Source organism: Echinops telfairi, unplaced genomic scaffold (assembly GCF_000313985.2).
Source record: "Echinops telfairi isolate 266 unplaced genomic scaffold, ASM31398v2 ScPeMD7_7469;HRSCAF=8507_0, whole genome shotgun sequence".
NCBI lineage: Eukaryota > Metazoa > Chordata > Mammalia > Afrosoricida > Tenrecidae > Echinops > Echinops telfairi.
In genome coordinates this window covers 20,963,619-20,987,369 of record NW_022111372.1, presented here as the reverse complement: position 1 = coordinate 20,987,369, position 23,751 = coordinate 20,963,619, and the positions used below count along the sequence as shown (strand labels likewise).

Here is a 23,751-nt window from a genome sequence, read left to right as displayed (position 1 = left end):
TTAGTGATTTCTTTGAGTATAATTTTCTTTATAAGCCCCTCTTTAAACACTGGCATTATAAGGTCTCCCCTGTGTTAGGATGGCACATGCTGTTGTCGTAAATGTAATAGATGCCCATGCATGAGGCATAGCTTATTTTGTTCCAGTGAATCAGTGTGACGGTTTAAGTATTGCACAAGGGCACTTCATGTGATGCATGCCACACTTTGGATTCTGCATGGGAGAGATAATCATAAAACAAAGTAACTAAGTTCTCTGAAGCAGCGTGCTGTTGAATAAAGCCAGTTAATTTTCAGGTAGTTAAGGAGCTTGTTTTCAATGACAATTCTGAAAGCCATTTCCATGAGTTAAACCAGATAAAATGTCTGATTAAAAAAAAAGAATAAAAATAGATAAGAAGTTCCAATTTCTTTCACAGTAATCTAAGTCTGAGCTATCTAGGTCATTTGTGTGTGTGTGCACACAATAAAGTAAAATGTACATTAAATCCAAAAAGATAACTGATGTACAGAATGGTTACATCCAACCAAACTCACTGCAATCAGGTTGATACACAACCTATAATGACCCTGTATAGGATTTGGCCTCATATGTTTTCAGTCGTGTGGCTAGTGGGTTTGAATTGCTGACCTTTTGGTTACCAGGCTAGTGAAGACCAGACAACAGCACTAGAGGTAAATATGGTTTTATTTGGCCTTGTTATTTTCGTGTAAGTAAGCCTTACAGAGTTTCTTTTCTGAGACAAATGAAAGTTGACATCGCTTTCTGGATTTTTTTTACTTTTGCAGAGTTTTTTAAAACTAGACTTAAAATAAAGAAGTCAAGGTTCACATTTCAATATTTCTTCTAAGCTACTGAGCAATGAAAAGAAAATGATTGATCCTAACTGGAAAAGTTCTTTCCTGCATGGGTTCAACAAATGTTTAAAGATCTACATAGCTCAAATACTAAAAGTTAGTACTTCAGAACACTTTTTATATTGCATATATATACCATATATATATATGGTATAAATGAATGATTTTACCTAAAAATCTTGCCTATCATGAAAGATAAATAAGATGAGATGAATGAAAAGTTTATGTGACTTCATTGGTAAGACAAGGACTCACATCATGTATTTAAATACGTGATGACTTAAAGCTTTGAAGGTCAAACCACATTGATTCTTCGGGAAAGAACCTGCTGCTCTTCCTTCTGTGTATACCAGAGTGATTAAAATAAAATTAAGGATATGAGAATGTGATAAACTAAGCAAATTCAATAAACTAGTGAGGTGTTTTTTTATGAAACGGTGAGTAAGGAGGAGGAAGCATGTGGATAGTGGGCCCACCCAGGTCTGAGAGTATATAAAATTTGGAGTCCAGACTACAGCATTGAAATGAAGAGTCTTCTCACTGAAACTCAGTTGACCTCATGCCTCCTGATACCATGTCTTACAACTGCTCACTGGAAATACCTTCTCCCATTCTCTGGGGAATTCCTTGTGCTTCCAAGGATCCTCCTGTGGTTCTTCTGCCCCCAGAAACCTGGTCTACAGCACTGACTTCTGCTCTCCTAGCAGCTGCCAGCTGGGCTCCTCTCTCTACAGGGGATGCCAAGAGACTAGCTGTGAGCCCAGGATCTACCAGATCTTCTGCTAAGGTCCTAGAACCTCCATATTCTTCCATCCCTGTATAGTGGCTCTCTAGGCTTTGGTTCCAGCATTGGCTGCTTCCAGGGCTATGGATCTAATTGCTTCAAGCCCTTGGGGTTTGGGGTCTAGGTTTCTCTTCCCTAGGTTATAGATTCAGATCCTGCTACCCAACTTATAAGCCTTCTCGGGCCTGGCAGTCTTCTTGTTACAGACTGACCTGTGGATTTGGCTTCTACAGATCAACTTGGGGAGAACTTTCAGAAAAATATTCCAGTCTATAGTCAACTACTCTATAGATTTTCTTAATAATTTTCACTAATCTTTATCAACTTCTCACTTTTCTCTAAATCAAGAAGTGGCTGACAGACTACTTCTAACAGACCATTAAGTTAATAAATGACATATATATATACATATATATATATATATCATATTGAAACAAATTATTCAGAATTATGTCATGAATCTCTCTTACAAAAAGAATGGAAATTCCCTCATGATTGACTTAGGGAACTTGTACATTCATGTATCCAATATGTTAGCTTTGTTTTTTATTGATGTTCAAAGTTTGAATGGGGAATTGTCTTTGGAGCCACAGCTCTTTGAAGTACATCCCCTATGAAAGAGATGAGGAGGCTGGATGGGATCAGGTCTGGAATAAGGGAAGTCTCTCTGGGCACTCCATTGTCTAAGCAATTCCAAGTACCAGTCATCTTCATGAAATCTAGTAGGGCTCTTGACAGCATTAACGGGGCTGTGTCCATAAAGAAAAGTATTCTGGTGGTGTGGGCTAGGCATTGGGCTGCTAAGTTCAAGAGCAGATGTTCAAACCCAGTAGCTGCTCCACAGGAGTCAAAGGAAATTGTTACTCCCTTAAAAAACTCAGTCCTGGAAACCCTAAGTAGAGTCACTATGAGTTGTGATGGATTTGATGCAAGTGGGTTTGGCTTTGGGGCTTGGGTCCATAATGATGTCAGCATATTCATGTTTTTAATGAAGCTACTCTATGCTGATGATCATACTTAGTTTTGAATTTGCATTTTAATAGTGGTATTGATGAATTAAAATTTAACAGATGACATTTTGTGACAAATGTATTTATTACATTAGAAATTATATATTATATAAATTGAAGAAATTTGACAAAACACACAAAAAGCTTAAATATCACTTGGGTGTACGACTTGAGGTCGTTAATGTTATGGTCAATATATATGTGTGTATGCCTGGATATATGTTTGTATGTAAGAGAGAGCAAGAGAAAAAGAGAAACAAAGAGACATAGAGATAGATTTATAAACTAAAATTGATAGACATGGATATAACTTGTATTAGAGATGTAGTTTGCCTTGGAATAAATATATTGAAATTGAAAATAACTATTAATACATAATAAAGCCATTATTGTGAAGTTACTGAATTTTCTAATAAGTAGTGAATCCTGCATTGAATAGAAGTAAATTAGATTATGTTCAGTGTTCTAGGCCTTAATCACTGCTTATTCCCCTGTAATATTGAGAATAAAAAAAGTTCTGGTAGGATGCTGTTGACAATTGAAAAAAATCTTAATTTATTCTAATTTTAAAAATTATTTATTCAAGGGGCTAAATATAATGTCAGAAAAACTTGAAATTTCACAATAACATATTTAGTAATGAATGCTATCAGTTAGAGAGAAATTATCAAAGGTAATCATTACCCTAAGTAGATTACTGATTTATCTCTCCAGACATCTATTTTTATTTGATAGCATTTCCATTGTACTTTTGGTCAATTGTTTTTCCTTTAACTCTAGTAGATGATCCAAATGAGCATGTCATCTTTTTATGTGGTTGTAATGATGAACCAGTCAATAGATCAATCAGTAGAAAAGATTTAACCTCAAGTTAGGGAGTGGTCCAGGAACAGACTCACGACTTAAGTTTGGTCAACCAGGATCTTGTCTTAAGATTTTCTATCCAGAGCTGAGGAAAATAATAATTGGCTATGATAGAAGGCCTGGAACCATCTAGGCAAAGTAAACATTTGTTGTGCTAGAAGGCTGGGAACCATGTTCCTGTGACAAAAATCTACCAAAAGCATGGAAAAGCACACACGGTAACCAGGAAGAACGTAGAGCAAAGCTCCCAGGGACACAGGAGCCTCTGCGCCCATCAGATCAGCTTCACCCGTCCTTCCTGTCACTTGGTCCAATGAGCTGTTCTTTGGGTTTAAACCATTTAAAATAAGATCCAGAACATCACTCATATCCAAATAGTTATAGTTAATAAAAATGCATTATCTGGGTGCATTTGTGTTATTCACTGTAAATACCAAAGCAAACCCCATGGCTGTTGACTCTGGCCCATTTACACTTTGTAAGGCAAACAGATCTTGTGAATCCAAATTAATGCCATTAGCACTGAAGGGGAGTTGATAAATCTACTTTAAATAAGCAAAATGTGGACTAGAAAAAAAAATATTTGGGAAACAAATTAAAATGGATCACATAAGCACGGTCAGAAAATCTTGATAAACTACAAACTCTGACTCAAACAAGGAAGGAAACAGACCATACAGAATATGATTTGACTATAGATAAATATTTTTAAATCTTCCACATTGTTTCTGATAATATTATGTGTCTCGGTTATCTTAGACAGTCATCAAATAACATCACTAAAGGAATGGCTGAAAGTTCAAATCAGAAGCTCAAATAGGCTTCTTTCTTTGTTAAAACCTCGGGTTTACTTAAATATAATTATGTTTAACAAATAAGAGGGGACAAAGATGTGGCTAGCATATCTGATGAATAGTCCCTTTTAATTATTCTTATTTTCAAAGTCAACCTTTGATAGAATAATATTCAATCTATATTGTATCAGTGGTTACCTGAAACTCTAGATGGCAACAAAGAAAGTGCATAAAGTATACACATACACAAATATATGTGCATAAAAATGGATTAAACTAGACAGTTCTACAATAAGTTTTAATTGGTGATGTCTGCACAACACTTAAAATAATGGCGAGAACAGTTGATCATAAGATCAAATAATAAGGCAGCATTAGACACCAACTGGACATGCAGAGACAGATGGACCTTCCATTCCACCCAGCCAGAACAAAATGACCATTCCTCTTCAATACACATAGACCGCTTTCTTGAAGAGAGTATATGCTGGGTCACAGAACAAGTTTCAATAATTTTTAAAAGATTGAAGATGGTACACATTTTACCCTCTCTGAAAACGTGAAAGAAAACTCAAAATCAGTGAGCTCATTATTATTTAACATGCACAAACATCTGATGAATTTCCAAAGTGGGATGAGAACTTAACATTTTCCTGCCCATCTCTTCCACATGTGAATTTGAAAGAGACACACCAGTCTTCCCAAGCACTTTAGCCTGATAGTATTTTAAATTTAAAGCAAAGTCTGAGTGGCCAATAACGAAAAAAGGTAAAACTCGGGTGGACTTCGTGTCTTCTGTGACATAAAAGTTTTTCAAACAAAGAAAAAAAAATCCATTTAACCCAAATTCATATTCAAGGCAATGCTGAGTTATTGCCTTTATTTAAAGAAGTTTCTGTATATGGACTATGTCTAAATTAATGTTTGATGTACACTTTTCTTTTTAATGCTCCACCAGAACTATCATCCTAGTTTTGTAATTGAAGGGAGAGTTGTTATCACACACATAATCTACTATAAGGTAAAGTCATTGATTATTACTACGATTAGTCTATGGAGCAAACTTGAAAAATGCTTTACTTTCAACACTTTCAGGTAACTTTTTCTGGTGTATTTTTATACCAGGAAAAGGACTAAAAGCAAAACAACCAAAAAAAAAAAAATCTGTCAGCCCATATTTAGAACATCAGTGGGAGCTGCAAACTTCCTTCTGGAACAATGATGTGGAAATGTTCTTTTCATAGATTGTCAACACTTGGAGGAAAATCGTTTTTACAACAAGCATGTGTTAACCAAAGGCATGAGATAGAATTCCACTCAGCAAGATTTTCAGTTCCCAATCCTAGACAGGGCCAGAACATGGTTATGGATTTTAAAATGTGCTTCCTTTTGCTTTCTGATTCCATAGCATTTGTTGTGTGGTTTGTTATATTGCCTGGATGGTCCCCTCCTTCCCTCCATTTTCATTTTACCTTGTAAGAATGGTTTATGCGAATGAGCTTGGGAAGAACGCTTTGCTGCAGCTGCATCGTGCACTGGGGACTCAGCATTTACTAGGCTTTATGATCTTCCTGAATAGACACGATTGGGTCATGAACGTCCACAAGGATTGGAGGCAGGGTGACCACTCTTACTTTCAGGCTTTATGCTTTTTGAAAAATAATTTTGAATCAATTATTTAAGGTCTCTTTACAGTTTGTATCTGTGAGATGAAGGATTAAAACAAACAAATACAAAAACCTCACTGCCTTGAATTGACGCTGACCCTTAGTTATCCTATAGGATCCTGTGAGTTTCCAAGCCTGTACTGTTTACTGGAGTAGAAAGCCCCTTCTTACTCCTGCAGAGAGGCTGATAGTTTCTTGAACTGATGACTTTGATAACAGTCCACTGCGTAACCAGTATGCAACCAGGGCTCTTTAAATTAAGGTCATTTTTAATAATCATTAATTCACTGCACTATATTATAGTATATGTGCTGCCGAAGCAAGCATTATTCAATGCACTATATTTAGGAATATAAATGAATATTTTCTAATATAGAGTAGGAGAATTTACATGTTTAATGTCTTAAAGATATGGTGCCTCAGATGTCTTTGTTACACTAAGTACAGTGCTCTTAATCTAGGATGTAATTACTGAATAACGGTCACGTACTTGGTGTTAAATGCCACTGAGTCTGTTCTTACAACTCTTGGTGCCCCGACATACAGCAGAACTCAACCTTACCCAGTCCTGTGCCGGCCTCACAAATGTTGCTATGTTTGAAGCACATTGTGGCAGTCACTGCATCAACCATCTCACTGAAGAAGCGGTTCCTCCCTTTTTCAGACCCTGTTCCTTACCATGTATGATGTACTTCTTCATGGACTGATTTCTTCTGATAGCATGTCCAAAGCATATGAGACGTCTCACTATCCTTGCTTCTAAGGGGTATTTTAGTTGTACATCTTCCAAGACAGATTTATTTGTTCTTCTGATAGTCCACAGTACATTCAAATTCTTCACCAACACCACAATTCAACTGCATTGGTTATTCTGTGGTTGCCCACTCATTGCCCAATTTTCACATGAATATGGAGCAGGTGAAAGTACTATGACTTGGATCAAATAAAATGTAGTCCTCACAGTAACACCCTTTCTCTTCAACACTTTGCAGAGTTCCTGTGCAGCAGATCCCACCCCCCACAATATGCCTTTTGCTTTCTGGACTGCTGCTTCCACGCGCATTGATTGTGGCTTCAAGCAAAATGAAATACTCAACAGCATGAATCCTTTTTTCCATTGACTGTGATGTGGTGTCTTGGTCCAGTTGTGTGTTTTGGGTTTTCTGTTCATTAAGTGGCAATCTATACTATACTGAAGGCTGAAGTCTTGCTCATCATTAGCACATCCTGAAAGTCCTCTTGGCTTTCAGAAACAAAATTGAGTCATTGACACATCTCAAGATGTTAATTAGCCTTTATGCAATCCTGATATCTATTTCTTCTTTTTATAGCCCAGCCTCTCTGATTACTCTCTCAGCATACAGATTGAATAAGTAGGGTAAAATGATTAGTGTTAGACTGGGTTCTCTAGAGAAGAAAAGCAGTGATATGTATATTACTTATATATATATATTTATTATATGTATGTTACTCATATATGTATCATATATATGAGATTTATACCCATCAATGGTCACATAGTTGTAGATGTGGGTAAGTCCCACTTGGTTCAAGTTGGTCCATTGGCAAAAACTGAAGGCTTCTCCTGACTCTGTAGCTGCAGGGGCTGATGAATAGGAAGCAGGTAGGTGAAGCAGACAAACCATCTGGTGGATGCTGAGCTAAATGAATTTGTCAGAATGAGTCCAAAGTATAGCCCACTGATGATTCCTGGGATTTGCAGGTGCCATCGCAGGAGGTTGATGAACCAGGTATAGGATTCAAATCCAGCAGAAGAGGTCAGCTAGCTTCCACATACTGCCAATACACCCTGAATGAAATCCCCAAGTTTATCAGGAGCTTGACCATGTTGAGGAAGTATATTCTCCCCACCACTGTTGACTGCTTCACAGATCAATCATGAAGTTGAACACACATTACTAGATCATGTCATGGGAGAATGCTTGCTCACCCGAGTTGACATAAAACCTATTATAACAACGAGGACAAGAATGAAAAAAAAGTTTAAAAACTGAAATGGGTGCAATGATTGTACAGCTCTTCTTGATGTGATTGAACTATTGAATTGTATGATGTATGAATATATGACAAATTGTTCAAAAGGAAAAAACTAATATAAAATGATAAGCCACCTAAAAACAAACAAAATACCTAAAACAATAACCACAACACCCTAACGATTGCAAGATACAACCTGATTCACACCTTTCCTGACTTAAAATACACCCAGTATTTCCTTGTTCTGTTTGAACAACTGCCTGTTGATCCATGCATAGATCTGATATGAGTATGATGAAATCTAAAACTCTCATTCTTCTCAATGTTATCTATACTTTATTGTTATCCACTCAGTCCAATGACTTTATAGTCAATAAAACACAAGGGAAAGTTTTCAGGATTATCTGCTTTCAGTCAAGATCCAACAGATATCAGCAATAATTTCCCTCATTGCACACACTCTTGCAAATCCAGTTTGTTTTACTGACAGCTTGCTTTCCATGCATTGCCATAACTATTTTTCTAAGTTATCTTCAACAGAATTTTTCTTGCATGTGATATTTTTAAATATATACCATTTTGTTTAAACATATACATACTTTGTTAGGCCACTTTTCTTTGGAAGACTTACAAATAAGGATCTTTTTTAGTCTAGCAAGGTAGATGTCTTCCAGATTTCTCTACATAGACTAGCAAGTGTTTCCAGCACTGTATACATTTATTGACATATTTTAATTGCTATTTCATCCATTTTTGGAGCTCTGTTTTCTGTTGTTGCTCTTGTTGTTGTTTCATTAGCTACATTTTACGATATCAAAGCCTCATAGATGGATCTAAAGGAATGATCTAGACTGTAGTTCGACATATCCAGGACCTTACCTATCAGCCTGCTGAACTGTTCCTGTTTCAGAACATAGATACTATACCAAAGTTTTAGGATATCCTTGTTTTTAACTGTGGTGGCTTGCTGAATTTGACACGAGTTCAATGTCATTTCCTTCAAGAATTAACTCATATTTCTGGGCTTGAGTAACAGAACAAACAACACCTGTCCTCATGTGAACCCTTTGGATGTATGTATTTTTCACCCCAGAAGTTACAGATTTCAACAAAAGACCAGTTCTCCTGATAACCACGTTGGTGGAGAAATGAACCTACACAAACTTCATCTTGTATCCAAAGTCTAAGGTAGCACCTTTGATCAGGTTCTGTATATGACTACAGGTAATGTGGCTGCAGTCAGTTTGTTTCTATTTTCCCACCATTTGTCAGCATGAAGCCTCTTCTTTTTCTTTCCAAGGAGACTGAGTTCAACCGTGATGCAATTAAAATCCTTCTGCGAAGTTCTGCTTGGACGCTTCACTATAATTGTGTTCCCCTTCAGGGAAATGTCACCATTCTCTGGAGTGTCCACAGTCTGGTTGCTGAGAACGGTCTTCGCACTCGCTGTAGATGCGGCAAAGAGCTGGAGCATGGTTTGGGCTAATGTCTTCAGTGCAGCTTGTACTTACTCCTTGAACACACTAGTTCTTGACTATATGCTACTTGTTGAAATGGCTGAATGTTGACCAATTGTTTTTGCTACAATGACTGTGTATTCTTTCCATCTACTTCTAATGCTTACTGCATTGTGGAATAGTTTGGCTATACTAGTATCTAGATATTCATCTACAGTAGGCAAAAATAAGCTTTGATCTGCATTATTGAGAACCCCAAAAGTATGCATAAATGATCACTATTTTAAGCAAAGATGAAACTAATATTATTTTATTAAATGTGGAAGAAAATAATTTTTTATTTTCTAGGAATAATTGCAAGTGATTCATTTATTCCTTGCTTAAGTCTCAATGATTACTTTTGGGGTCAGTGTAAAACGTGCAAAGGATACACAACCCATCAATAAAAGGATCCCTACCTGCTCAATTAATCTTTGAGCCAATCTCTTCCAATCATACTGGCACATAATGAAAGCGACTGAAAATTATAAAAACACCCACATTGAAGCAGCGCATCACGTGACATTTATTAGCCCATCAGCACAATCAGCAAAGTACAGTATCAATCATTACTTTACCATGATTCATTTGGGAATGCCAAACAGAAAATTACTTGCTAAATTCAAACTCAAAGTGAATGATAGCCGTACATTATAACATTTGCCTGTTGAACTTTTAAATATTCCCAATGCGGACAAACAGTGAAGCTTTTGTCTAAAATGTTGTAGCAGTGATAATCATCAAGGAGGCTCTGCTTATCCATAAGGACATTTTTTTCAATGGTGGGCCCCTTTGGTAGTTATAACTTGATTACTAGCAGTAACTCCCTCTTCCCAAAATACAGGTAGAACCAGGAAACTCAAATTGATACCACATGTGTGGCACAGAGATGACACGTTAAGCTGCTAACCCAAAAGTTAGGAGTTTGGACCCCTAGCAGAACTGCAGGAGAAAGGTGTCAGTCACCTGAAATGGTTACAAAAGAACAAATTCTGCCATCCAATTGATTCTTGTCTTAGAGACTTTATATAGGATATAAAGGATTTATATAGGATTTCCAAGACTGCAAATCTTTACAGTAGCAAATAGTCTCATCTTTATCCTAAGGAGCAGTTAATGAATTTGAACCTTGTAATAAACAGCCCCCTACCTAACCCAGAGGGTCATCTTGGAAACCCCATAAGGCAATTCTACTATGTCTTACAGTGTTGCTATGAATCAGAAGCAGCTCGCGGGAAATAGGCTCTATACAGGGATCCCTACCGTTGTGGAGCAGGAGTGGACCGTTTCATGGGTTTCCAAGGCTGCAAATCTTGACAAAAGCAGACTACCTCATCTTTAGCCACATGAGAAGATGGGTGGGTGGGAATTGCTTGTATTTGGTTAATAGTTCCACTGAGCCACCAGGGCTTCTTTATATATCTTTATGTTCCTTCAATACATAGAAAAGTCACAGCAGTCCCATCTAATACCCAACAGACTTGCCACATTGTGTATGGGCTCACATATTGTCCAGATATGTGAGTGCTTCGTCATCATAATGCTACATTCTGGGTCCCCGTGATACCCATTTTGATCTCTCCATGGAGAAAATTATCTGAGATCTTTTGCCTCAGAATCATTCCCTAAACAATTTATGCATTTAGATAGTAATACATTCTTATTTGCACATATGCTCTGGTAGGGTCAGCACATTTAAACTGTTTGAGCATACCAGTCCCTCAAACACAAATACAACAGTTGAATTCATAACTCAAACACTTTCTAGCTGCTTGTCTTTTATATCTTGTGGTACTTCTTAAAAGTTTGATTTCCTCTAATGTAAAATATAAATTCTTGTAATATTCACACTACAGGAGCAAAAAAAGGAACACATAAGCGAAGCACCTAGATTAGTTTATTGCATGTGAAAACCACTCCATCACTGTTATTTTTTATTAGACTATAATTATATGCAAAAATGTGGATGGATTCCTCCATCTATTTTACTAGGTTAGCTTCAAGTATTATATTCTTTTACATGCCAAAGTTATATATTTATCATCTTAACTCCCAAACTTCTCATAATACACAAAGGACTACTCTATTCCTTTGCAAACATACTCAATATGGAAATAAGTATGTCCTTATCCACTTCCCTTATATTATTCTGTACAAATGTAAATAAATTTAACACATTCTTTGTGCATTTTATGCCCATCATTGTTGGAATATGTCTTTTATATTATGACTCTTCTGAGTTGTCCCATCTCCCTGACATTAATTTCTGGCCCTCACTATGGACTCTTCCCTATGCCACCACATTGTGATTTCCTGGTTCACGTGTGTCTTCCGATACAGCCACCACCTTCACATAACGTGGAAATGTGCCTATTTCTAACATTACTTTGGACCTTTGTATTCGTTTAGCAGTTTTCAGTGTGCTTTAAGAACATAATTTGGTATTTGCTTTACTGCTTACAAACATTGCCTCTAAGAGGACATTAAAAATTTACACATTATAAATTTAATAGTAGAATACTTTTTTAAAGTATTTGGACTGAAATATCTGTCTTCTTAACTAATATAATCTAAGTCAATTTATGTGAGTCAATCTGTATTCATCCAGCTGGTAAAGAAAGCCAAGTAGAACTATTTTTCCATAAAAACCCTTTAATTCCTAAGGAGTCTCATGCAACCACGAGGTGTCGAAGGGATCAGGTATAAGGCATCATCAGAACAAAAAATCTTACCATAGTGAATGATGGGGGGAGTACGGAGTGGAGACCCAAAGCCCATTAGTAGGCCACTGGAGATCCCCTAGCAGAGGAGTCTCGGGGAGGAGACGAGCCAGTCAGGGTGCGATGTAACAACGATGAGAAATACAACTTTCCTCTAGTTCCTAAATGTTTCCTCCCTGCTCCCACTACCATGACTAGAATTCGACCTTGCAAGGCTGGCTAGACCAGAGGATGTACACCGGTACAGATAGGAACTGAAAATACAGGGAATCCAGGGCGGATGAGCCCTACAGGACCAGTGCTGTGAGTGGCAAAACAGGGAGGGTAAAGGGAGAATGGGTAGGAAAGAGGGAACCGATTACAAGGAACTGTGTGTGACCTCCTCCCTGGGGGACAGACAACCAAAAAGTGGGTGAAGGGAGACGTCGGGCAGGGCAAGATATGACAAAATACCAATTTATAAACTATCAAGGGCTCATGAGGGAGGGGGGAGCGGGGAGGGAGGGGGAAAATGAGGACCTAATATCAGGGGTTTAAGTGGAGAGAAAATGTTTTGAGAATGATGTACAAATGTGCTTTACACAATTGATGTGTGTATGGATTGCGATAACAATTGTATGAGCCCCTAATAAAATGTTTTTTAAAAAAAAATACCTCATTGGTTATAAAAAAAAAAAGGAGCCTCATGTTCATATAGTGATACTCTGTCCTTTATGCACCATTTATATCACATGTATTAGTTGTTACTGAACATAAGCACATGGTGTATGATATCAAAAACCACTTTAGCAAAGGCTGAAAAAACAATCCGAGTCAGATTTCATACTGTTTGGGAGAATAGAAAGAACTCTGTTTCTGCCTCCTGTAAATGACCTTGTGAGTCCCAAAGTATGCCGGCAATGATGGTAAATTATTCTAAGTATGGAACAGTTCTCTAAAAATCAAAGACAAAATCTATAAGATACAAGGATGCACAATTAATATGGCACTGAACTATTTGATTGAAATTAGGCAACACATTGTGCACATGTCCTTATGCAAACAGTAGTTATGAAAGTTGGATGTCAAGAGATCATACTTAAAAGATGACAGTTCATAGGCCCACTAGTCCAGCAGATAACATTCAACATCATCTGACACTGACAACAAATAAGTTAGATATGATGATAACACAAATTTACAACTGCTATGCTGTCCGAAATCACTTCTTCCTGTTTAAAATCGTCCTGTTCTGCCCAGTCCTATCATCCATTTTCTCCAGAAGATTGGTGACTCCGCCGACCCCTGCTCTCCTGGTCTCCAGCACATGGGCAGATGAGTCTCTGTACGGACTGTCAGCACGGCTGTAGCCACCCCTCAGCCCCAACAGCCAGAGGTAAATTTTTCCAGAAACTGTCTCTAGCCTTGGAAGTCTATGGTTTCAATTCTCTAAACTACATTCAGTTATTTCAAAAAATCCACAGTATAGTCCCATCTATGCTACTCAAATAACTTCTCTCCTAGGCAGTTTATATTAATATGGACCAGTTTATCGACCTAACTTCTAAAGATCAGCTTGAAAACTTTTTACATGCCTACAGAAATCTCATTTTTTACCATGCTTATTTAGAACTGACTCTCTCAGAAATTAGCTGGCCCTCTAAGTCACCAGCTTTTCTCATAGAAACCTGTTATTTCATTTTACCATCAAAAATTGGTCAACACTTAAACTTTCTGTGTTTTATGTCAGATATTAAGATACGTCCGTGACCAAAAGAAATCATGGAAAAAATCCATCATATTTTATTTCTGTTTTTACATGAACTTTTTAAAGCCCCTGAGAACATAAATGGAGTTATATATAGTCTCATTATCACACAATGTGACAAAATTGTTGCTGTTGCATAAACAAATATATAATGGAAATCAAACATATTCGTGTTTTAGTTACTGGCTTTCTTACATACATGTGCTACTGACACCTAGTGGATTAAGTTGATTCTGAGTCACAGTGACCCCAAAGAACAGAGTAGAATTGCTCCCCAGGGTGTCCACGCCCATACATCTCTACAGGAACAGACAGCCTCTTTTTCCTCCCTCAGAGCAATTGGAAGTTTTGAACTGCTGAACTTTCTGTTAGTGGTCCAAAGTGACCCAGGGATCCTTTGAATGTATAAACACTGAAAGTAAAAAGATAATGGGTTTTTCCCATGACTATTTTAGGTCCCTGTGTGTGTGTGTGTGTGTGTGTAATTTGCATTTGGATATATTTGATTGTTGGTTTTATAAAACCGCAGCACGGATATCCCATTTGTACAAGCAGGGTAATTTCTATAGGGTAAAATAGCATATAATCAGAGAATTATTATTCCTTGTATAATAAATTAACACAGCACAAAATAATTCAGAATATGTAAATGCAAAAGCCGAAGATTTTATTCAGGTTTATATAACGCATAGGTCCTAAAGAATAGCAAAAGTGATTGCATTTCATTGACTATACATAACTTTGCTATAAAGTTACTTATCTTCCCTTAGCATGCCTGTGCTCATTTTCCAAAGACTGATTAAGACACGCCTCCTTTAGGGACAGCACTATTTCCTAGTCACCCGCTCATCCTCAGCAACAATATTGCCTTGTACTCTCATGCTTACTTGGTGAATTGAATTGAAATTAATTTTTTTAGCTTTCAAATGCCATGTTAATATGTTCAAAGTTTTATGGAAAAATAGTTCAACATAACAAGCAGTTATTTAACATCCACATGCAGCCACCACCTGTATGTCACTAAAAGCTTGTGTATTGCTATGATCTAAATAGGAGCTTCTAGAAAGACTGCCCTGATTAGGAAGACACAAATCCCAAGCAAGCACAATGTGACAATGGGTGTTTATGGGTCACCATGGGTTGGGGCCAACTCATTGGTAACTAGCAACATGTAACAGGCACTGTTGAAATTGTAGCCATGTTCAAGTTAAAAAAATAAAACCAAAAACATTTCTATAGTGAAGCAGGATAGAGTCTTTCTGACACTCATAAAGCACATTATATTGAAATTTGAGATGTGTGCAATAATTCCTAACAGCAAATGGCTAGACTATGTAGGCTGAGCACATAGGGTACCATGCTGAGGTGGCAAGAGTAGAACTTCCTCAAGTGGAGATACTGAGGAGGAGGAGAGGGAGGAGAATGGACTGGTTGGTGTCTCCAACTCACTCTGGACACTGTCTGGGTGCTGGATGCCAAAAATGCAGAGCCACCGTCAGGAAAGCCGGGGCTGAACTACAGAGAAACCTCTACACATAGTGAACCTGATTCTGGTCTCTGATAGTTAGATTTATTGTGCCAACCTGGCCAATAGGAACATGTGGGATTAATCAGGTCATAGGTGGATTGGAGGCAAAAAGATAAATGGTTCTGCATGACTTACCCGCTCTCTCTTGCTCTCTGGTGTTTGGCACCTGCTGGAGTATGGTGCTACAGCTGTAGCTAGTTCTCTGCACTGAACCTCAGAGCTACACTACCTGAGTGCCAGGACAACCTGTGGATCGTGTCGCTAGCACTTGAGGCTCTTTTGAGATCTGCTTCGCCATGCTACTCTTGTGTACATCTCTTGAGCATGAGGCTGGTGGATCCTGTCGACTTGCATTGCTTGTACTCCAATCCCAATCCAGCCTGCTTTGCAAAGCTCCCGCAGAGCTGCTGACTTTTGGTGATCCACTCTGCTGCTTGCGGCCTATGGAAAGACTCTGCTTGCCTTGCCCCCGGGAGGACTCTGCTGTCAGCTTCCTTGACCTTGGACTCAGCCACCCACATGAGTTCAAGGACTTCTGGTATATTAACTGTTCCGTGAAAGTGAGTTGAACTGAACACTCTGTACTGTTGTGTGGACTAATTAGCTGTGATATTCCTTCTCACTATATAAACCTATACATATAGGTTTATATATACAAAGATTATATATATATTATATATAACCTTCATATATATATACACATATATACATACATATATCCTATGTAACAGGTTATATAACCTGTATAAACCTCTCTCTGTGTGTGTATGTAAAGGTTAAACCTATATATATATACAGGTTTATATATATATACAGCATCCTGGTTTTATTTCTCTAGGGAACCATGTCTAACACATGGCCCAAGTAGGCAGCAAGGACATTCCTCTGAAAACTATTAAGTACCTGGTATAGGTTCTTCATAGACTCAGTCTAGCATGCCACTTAGACTCCAGGATCTTTCAGAGGGGCACATGTCAAGGAGGGGTCTTGGGCTGTGGTGGTGGGGAAAACTCAACTGGTAATGGAAGGACTTGAGTGGTCCCTCTGTAAGGGGTCTTGGGTCTAAAAAGGAAGGGCTACAGCCCTCAATTTCTTAACTTCTAGCACTCATAACCTTGGACAGTTCCTGTCTCTGCCATTCAGAATGCCCATCCACAAAAGGGGAGATTAATTGCCCTTTTCACTATCTCAACATCCTGTCAGGCCTATCAGGACTTAAGGGGCCATTCCAAGTAAACATCTTTGTCCTTTTAAATATGCATAAAGCAATATTATTTTAATTTCATTATTACTTTATAGATATTTAAGTGTATTTGAAAGTGTTTCTCATAAATGATTTTTGTTCATAGAAAGGAACACTGATTTATACTGTATACTAAGGCAAAAATTTGACTAACACTTTAGATACAAACCATATCTATTCTAACTTGTATACTGCCTAAAGCTAAAATCAGATTCTCCTCCTTTAATTTGTTCTGCTGTGGTGGCTGGTTTGTTGTTCAGAGGCTAGGTGATATGCCACAGATATTTCAAATACCACCATAGTTATCCAGAAACATATTTCAGCTGATCTTCCAGACGAAGAACAGAGTAGGAAGGATGAATGGGTGACCCATTTCCAAAGGAGTACCTACTGAAAACCTTATGAATAACATTAAACTATTATGTGGTACAGTGCCAGAATATGATACTCTTAACATTGGAAGGCACTAAAAATCTGCCTTTCAAGCAAGAAAAATTTGTATCCTCAAAGTAGAGTCAACCTTACTGTTGTGGACAGAGTGCTGTTGGGTAATGACTTAACATGAGAAGGTACATTTACAAACATTATTAATAATCAGAAAGTGCAGTGATTGGGGTACAAATCTAAAATAATGGAAATCATAAAAATTAAATAGAGCACAACAATGTCAATATCCTAGGCATTAGACAACTGAAATAGACTAGTATTGAATACTTTGATTTGGATAACCATATGGAGTTTTTCTGTTTTTTAACCAGGAAAAACAAGTTTATGTAAAAAGGCATCTCACATATTGTGGGGGGAAGTCAGATCCTTGCTGCCAGACTGCTGTCTCATCCCACCACAGGGGTGGGCCTGCTCCCTGCTGCTGGGGACAATGGACAGGCTCCTGTGGGCGGAGTTGATAATGGTCTCTATCAGTTGGGCCAGGGACAGGCCAAACCGGCTGTCCCTCCTCTTCCTATTGCATGTATGCCCCTAGACCACCTCCTCATTACTGTGTAACCTATAGTGCAGCCCCTTCCTGTGACGTATGTCTCTACCTGTATAGTGGGCTGGCGTGCCCCCAAAAGGTATATAGGCATGAGTCAGCAATATTGAGCTCTCGGACTCGGACCTCCTTGCTGCTCACTCCCTCTCCCCTCTTCCTTGTTCCCTTGCCCTCCTTCCCTTCTCCCTCTCTCCACGTGGACCACCAAGCTGGGCTGAGGTGAGCAATGCTACCATGTAATGTGTCTGACTGCATTATTGTAATATCTCTCATGCTCTCGATGACTTTAATATAATACTTATATATCTCAACCGTGCAATTGTGCATTACTGAACCCAGAAGTAGTATTACTGAACCAGTGAGTTCTATCAGCGGGTGGGGGCTGGCCCCCCACTCCCCCATGCCACTTTTAACTTAATACTACCATGTATCATCAAAAAAAAGTATATTTCAAGATATATTTTGAAGTAGAAAGCTGTATGTGACAGGATAATGTCTATTTGTTGGCAAGGAAATTCAGCATAACATTTTAATTTAAATTTATACACCAATCACTAAAGCCAATGATGAAGAAATTAAAAAAATTCAACCAAATTCATTAGTCTAAAATTGATCAAACATGCAATCATAATGCATTGACAATTACTTGTGATTGGAAAGTGGAAGTTGGAAACAAAGAGTAAGAATTAATAACCAGAAAAAAAGCATTAATAACCAGAAAATATGACCATGATAATAATGAAGCTATAGATCATATAAAAGTATTTTTCAATGGCTTCATCATTGAAAATACCTTTTTTTTTTCAATAGCACAATTATGGCTGTATACATGGACTTCACCAAATGGAATACATGAAAATCACAATCATAATAACTAGATCTGGAGAAAGATATGATGGAGAACCTCAACATCATCAAGAAAAATAAGTCCATGGGGCTGTGAAATAGACATTAAGTTGCTCATATACACGTTTATGCTGAAGCTAAAAACATTAAAACACATCCCTGAGAGCAAAAGATGGCTTTAGGTATATCCCACCTGAATTTAAATAACATATCAAGAACAGATTTGACATATTGAGCACTGATGGAAAAATACTAAATAAGTTGTGGGATGACATCAAGAACATCATACATAACGAAATCAATATGTCATTAAAAGAGAGAAAATAAAAAGAGACAAAAGTGTATGCCAAAAAAGACTCTCAGGATTGTTCTTGAATGTAGAGGAAATGGAGGAAGTGATCAGGTAAAAGAACTGAAAAGAAAATTTCAAAGCAGACCTCTAGAAACCAAAATATAAATTGTAATTAAATGTGAATTAACAAGGAATAAGAAAGCCACAAGAACAATATCCTCAGCATATTAAACAGAAATCAATGAAGAAAACAATCAAGCATCAGTTGCAATATTGAAGGATTTTATGCACAAATCATTTAATGATATAAGAAGCCTCTAAAGAAGAAACTAGGGGTACACAGTACTGTAAACATAAAAAAAGGTCAATCTTCAACTATTAAAAGGGATACAGTATTACAAAAAATTTATAGCACTGAAAGATGAGGTCCAAGCTGCACTGAAGGCATTAGCAAAATCAAGACTCTAGTAATTGATAAAATATCACTTAAAATGTTTCAACAAGCTGATAACAGTGCTGGAACCACTCACTAATCTATGCCAAGGTAATTGGGAGACACGGCCAACTGAGTGCAAGAGATCCATATTTGTACACATTCAAATGAAAGCTGATCCCACAGAAGGCAGAAATTACTGAATAGTATCAATATCACATGCAAACACAATTTTGCTGACCATATTTCTGAAATGTTGAAGCCATATATCAACAAGGAGTTGCCAAAACATTCCAGCTGGATCCAGAAAAGATGTTGAATGAGGAATGTCATTGTTGGCGCCAGTTGAATCTTGGCTGAAAGCAGAGGATAACACAAAGATATGATCTTGTGTTTTAGTGACTATCCAAAGGAATTCCACTGTTTGGATGATAACATACTTTGGAAAACATTCCACAGAATGGGAATTCCAGAGCACTAGAGTGTGCTGCAGCAATGGGCTCAGGTAGGGACAATTGTGGAGATGGTGCAGAACCAGGGAGTGTTTTCTTCTGTTGTGCAAAGTGTCTCTATGGGTCAGAAACAACTCGATGGCACCTAACAACCGCTGCAACAAGTCCTGCTTAAATCAGGTGATCCTAAGTAAAACAGATTACCCTTCATACTGTGACGAGCACTCATGTAAACTGTTGAACATCTCAAGAGCAAACTTGAATTTCTGAAGAAGGAATTTGCCTCCAGACCATAAGTAGACATTCTTTCAAAATTACCCACCCCCACCCCCGCTTGATCACTTGACCGACGTAAAATTTAGTAGACTGTCAGAATTTCCAGCCCCATTTGTCAACCTTCACTATCATGTAAATCCCTCCTTAAACATCTATTTCTGTGTGTGTGTGCCTTCTGGTTCTGTATCTTTAGAGAGTCTTTACGAAATAATAAAGAAGTAGGAAGACACATATCTGGGGTCATTTCAAGCAACTAAATTTGTGAGAAAAGTTTGTTTTTAAATATTGGCATAATATATGTGAGGAAGATATACAGAGTCAAAAGAGATATTCAAAATGAGAAGAAAAAGAGCATCTACTTACAAAAACAAGTAGGGATGTATGCCTATGATAAAGGACCATGTTTCTAGAAATGTAAGACAAAGAATATAAACGCTAAGATTGGATACCTGTATTCTAGGGCCAACCAGACATCTATGCCTGTGGGACAAATTCCTTAAATAAATTCTTGTTTCTCTTATCATCTTTGGCCATGTCACAAATCTATTATTAGACTTTAGCATAGTATGCATAAATGCAATTCCAGCAAATACAGCTTTGCAAAAATACAACATAAAGCAATGAGAAAAAGTTTAGAAAAATGTTCCTAATATATTAAAATATTAACAATAACATTTTACATTTTTCAAAGTTTATGGGCATATGAAGGTAAATAAACATTACTACTTGTGTTCTAATTCAGACATTCCTGAATGTATTAAGAACAAGCAAACGTGATTAAACATGTATGTGATCAGTGAATGGCTACAGACTTACTTGTGTTCACCTCTTTTAAGTGTCTTCAAAAGATCAGGGTGCAGTATAGCAACAATGAAACATACAACTTTCCTCTAGTTCCTAAATGCTTCCTCCCCACCTCTCCCCCATTTTCATGATCCCAACTCTATCTTACAAATTTTGTTTTTGTAAGTAGATGCTCTTTTTCTTCTCATGATTTTTAAACATGCAGCATTTCCCTGTTCTGTTCCTATAACGCTTTCTTAATCCATGAACAAGTTCCTCATAAATGCAATGAATTGTTGCAGAATTCCCATTCTTGTCAAGGTTATCCACAGTTTAATATGGTCCACGCAGTTTAACGCCTTTGCATAGTCAATAAAATACAAGTAAACATCTTTCTGGTATTCTCTGCTTTGAGCCAAGATCCATCTGATATCAGCAATGATATCCCTTGTTTCATATTCTCTTCTGAATCTGGCCTGAACTTCTGGCAGTTCCGTGTCAATATACTACTGAAACATTGTGGATGGTCTTAAGCAACACTTTACTTACATACAATATTAATGCTACTGTTCTTAAGTTTGAGCTTTCTTTGGAATGGGCACAAATTTCTTCCAGTCCTTTGGCCAAGTAGCTTCCCTCCAAATCCCCTGGCACAGAACATTGAATGCTTCTTCAGCTTGCTGAAACACTTCAGTGGTTATTCCAACAATTTCTGGAGCCCTGTTTTGGCTTAATCCATTCAGTGGAGTTTGCACTCCTTCCTTCAGCACCATTGATCCTTGCTTATATGAGGAGGTACCCAAAAAACCTAGGATTTTTTTAATTATGTATTTAATTTTTTTTCAAAACATCCTTATCACCTTGAAAGTAATCTCCCTTACACTTAATACATTTGTCAAATCTGTGATTCCATTTTTGGTAACATTTTTCAAACTCATCTGTTTGGATGGCTGAGAGCACTCCCTATGTTTTTTCTTCACCTCTTCTACATCATCAAATTGCTGCCCTTTCATGTCCCTCTGCATTCACAGAAACAAAACAAAGTCACACAGAGCAAGGTAAGATACATGGGGCAAGAGAAGCATGCTGTTTTTTTGAAAAAAAATTGGCACACTGAAATGGCAGCTTAAGTAGGTTCATTGCCGTGGTAGAAAAAATAGTCCCCTGTCTGCCACAAATCAGGCCTGGGCTTTTTTGTTGTTTTTTTTATGCAATCTTTTCATAACCTCTAAATAGAAAGCTTGATTAACAGTCTGACCTGGTGGAACAAACTCCAAATGCAAAAGAAGTTAACATTTTCATCCATTCAGGAAGTTGACGGACATCCCAAATGAGGAGTGTCATCAACTGACATTTCATCTCTTTTGAAATGAGAAAACCACTTGTAGACATGAATTTTTCCCATAGTGCTGTCCTTGTAAGTTGTATTCAGCATCACAACAGTTTTTATGGCATTTTTCCCAAGCAGGAAACAAAGTTTCACCTCCAAACACCGTTCTCTTAAATTGGCAATCACAAAAAAATGAGGTTCAAGAGAAACAGCTTTTATAAAAAAAAAATTACTGTGACCACAGAGAACCTTCCCAGGTGATGCCACTGTGTGCACTAACTCAGAGCAAGTTGCTGGATGTTCTGCTGGTGGGAAAAACATGAACAACAAAAGCTACACCCAGCACAGCTTTTTTCCAGTTTTTTTTTTAGGTACCCTCTTGTATGCTACCTCAAGAACAAACTCTAGAAATGGTAGACTGCTGACTAATCTTTTTTTTGTGCAGTGACTCTGTGTATTCATTCTTTCTTCTCTTGATACTTCATCATTATTTTTTCTATACAATCTTTCAAAATTGAAATTCGAGGCTTGAATTTTTTCTTGAGTATTTTCAGTTTCAAATATGTTGAGCATGTTCTCCCAACCCTTTTAAAACATGTAGGTCCTTACACATTTACTTATAATATTTGGCTTTGATCATTTGAGCTGTCCTTTGAAATTTTGTATTCAACTGTTTGACTTCATCCTGTCTTCATTTACTTTAGCTACTCTACCTTTAAAGCAAATTTCAGTCTTCTGACAACCACTTTGATATTGTCTTTCTTTCTTTTTAGTGACCCTTAGCTTTTATTATGAATGACGGTCTTAATGTCCTACCACAGAACATCAGATCTTCTGTCATTCGTATTTAATGAGTCAACTCTGTTCTTGAGATAATCTCTAAATCAAGGTGGGAATAACTCAGGGGTTTCTTTTAATGTTGTTGTTGTTGTTCCTGTTGATGAGTTGCAATTTCCTTCAACTTTTCCTCAAGTTATATGTGAGCAATTGATGGTCGTTTCCACAGTGTGTCCTCTAGCCTGGTTTTCGCTGCTGATGTAGAGCTTCTCTAGAGTGTCTTCCCACTGATGTAGTCAACTTGATTTCTGGGCGCTCCATCTGGGAAAGTCCACATGTACAGTCGCTTTTCGTGTTGCCAAAAAAGATATTTGCTATCAACATAGAGTTGATTTTGCAAAATTCTATCTCCACTTCCATTTGTATCACCAAGTTCATATTTCCAAATACTACTCCTTCTTGGTTTCCAATTTTGCATTTCAATCACCAATTTCAATCACCAATGCATCTTGATTGCATGTTTGTTTAATTTCCGACTAAAGTGGTTCATAGAATTCTTCAACTTCATCATCACTAGCTTTCATGGTTGATGCACATATTTGAGTAATACTTGTATTGATTGGATTTCCTTGAAGGCACAAAAATATAATCTGATCACAGATAGCCTTATACTTCATAATGAATTTAGCAAGATCCTTTCTGAGAATAAATGCCATGCAATTCCTCTTGATTGTGTTATTCCTAGCATAATAAATCATATGATTGATTCAAAAAGGCCAATACCACTCCATTTCAGTTCACTAAAGTTTAGGGTATCAATCTTTAAGGGTTCCATTTCATTTTGGACCACTTCAAATGTTCCT

At 37.4% G+C, this 23,751-nt stretch overlaps 1 pseudogene; it reads left to right on the top strand.

The window, feature by feature from the left end:
• The first annotated feature begins 1,431 nt into the window (after nucleotides 1-1,431).
• Nucleotides 1,432-1,917, top strand: LOC101645983 (annotated as a pseudogene).
• The last annotated feature ends 21,834 nt before the right edge of the window (nucleotides 1,918-23,751 follow it).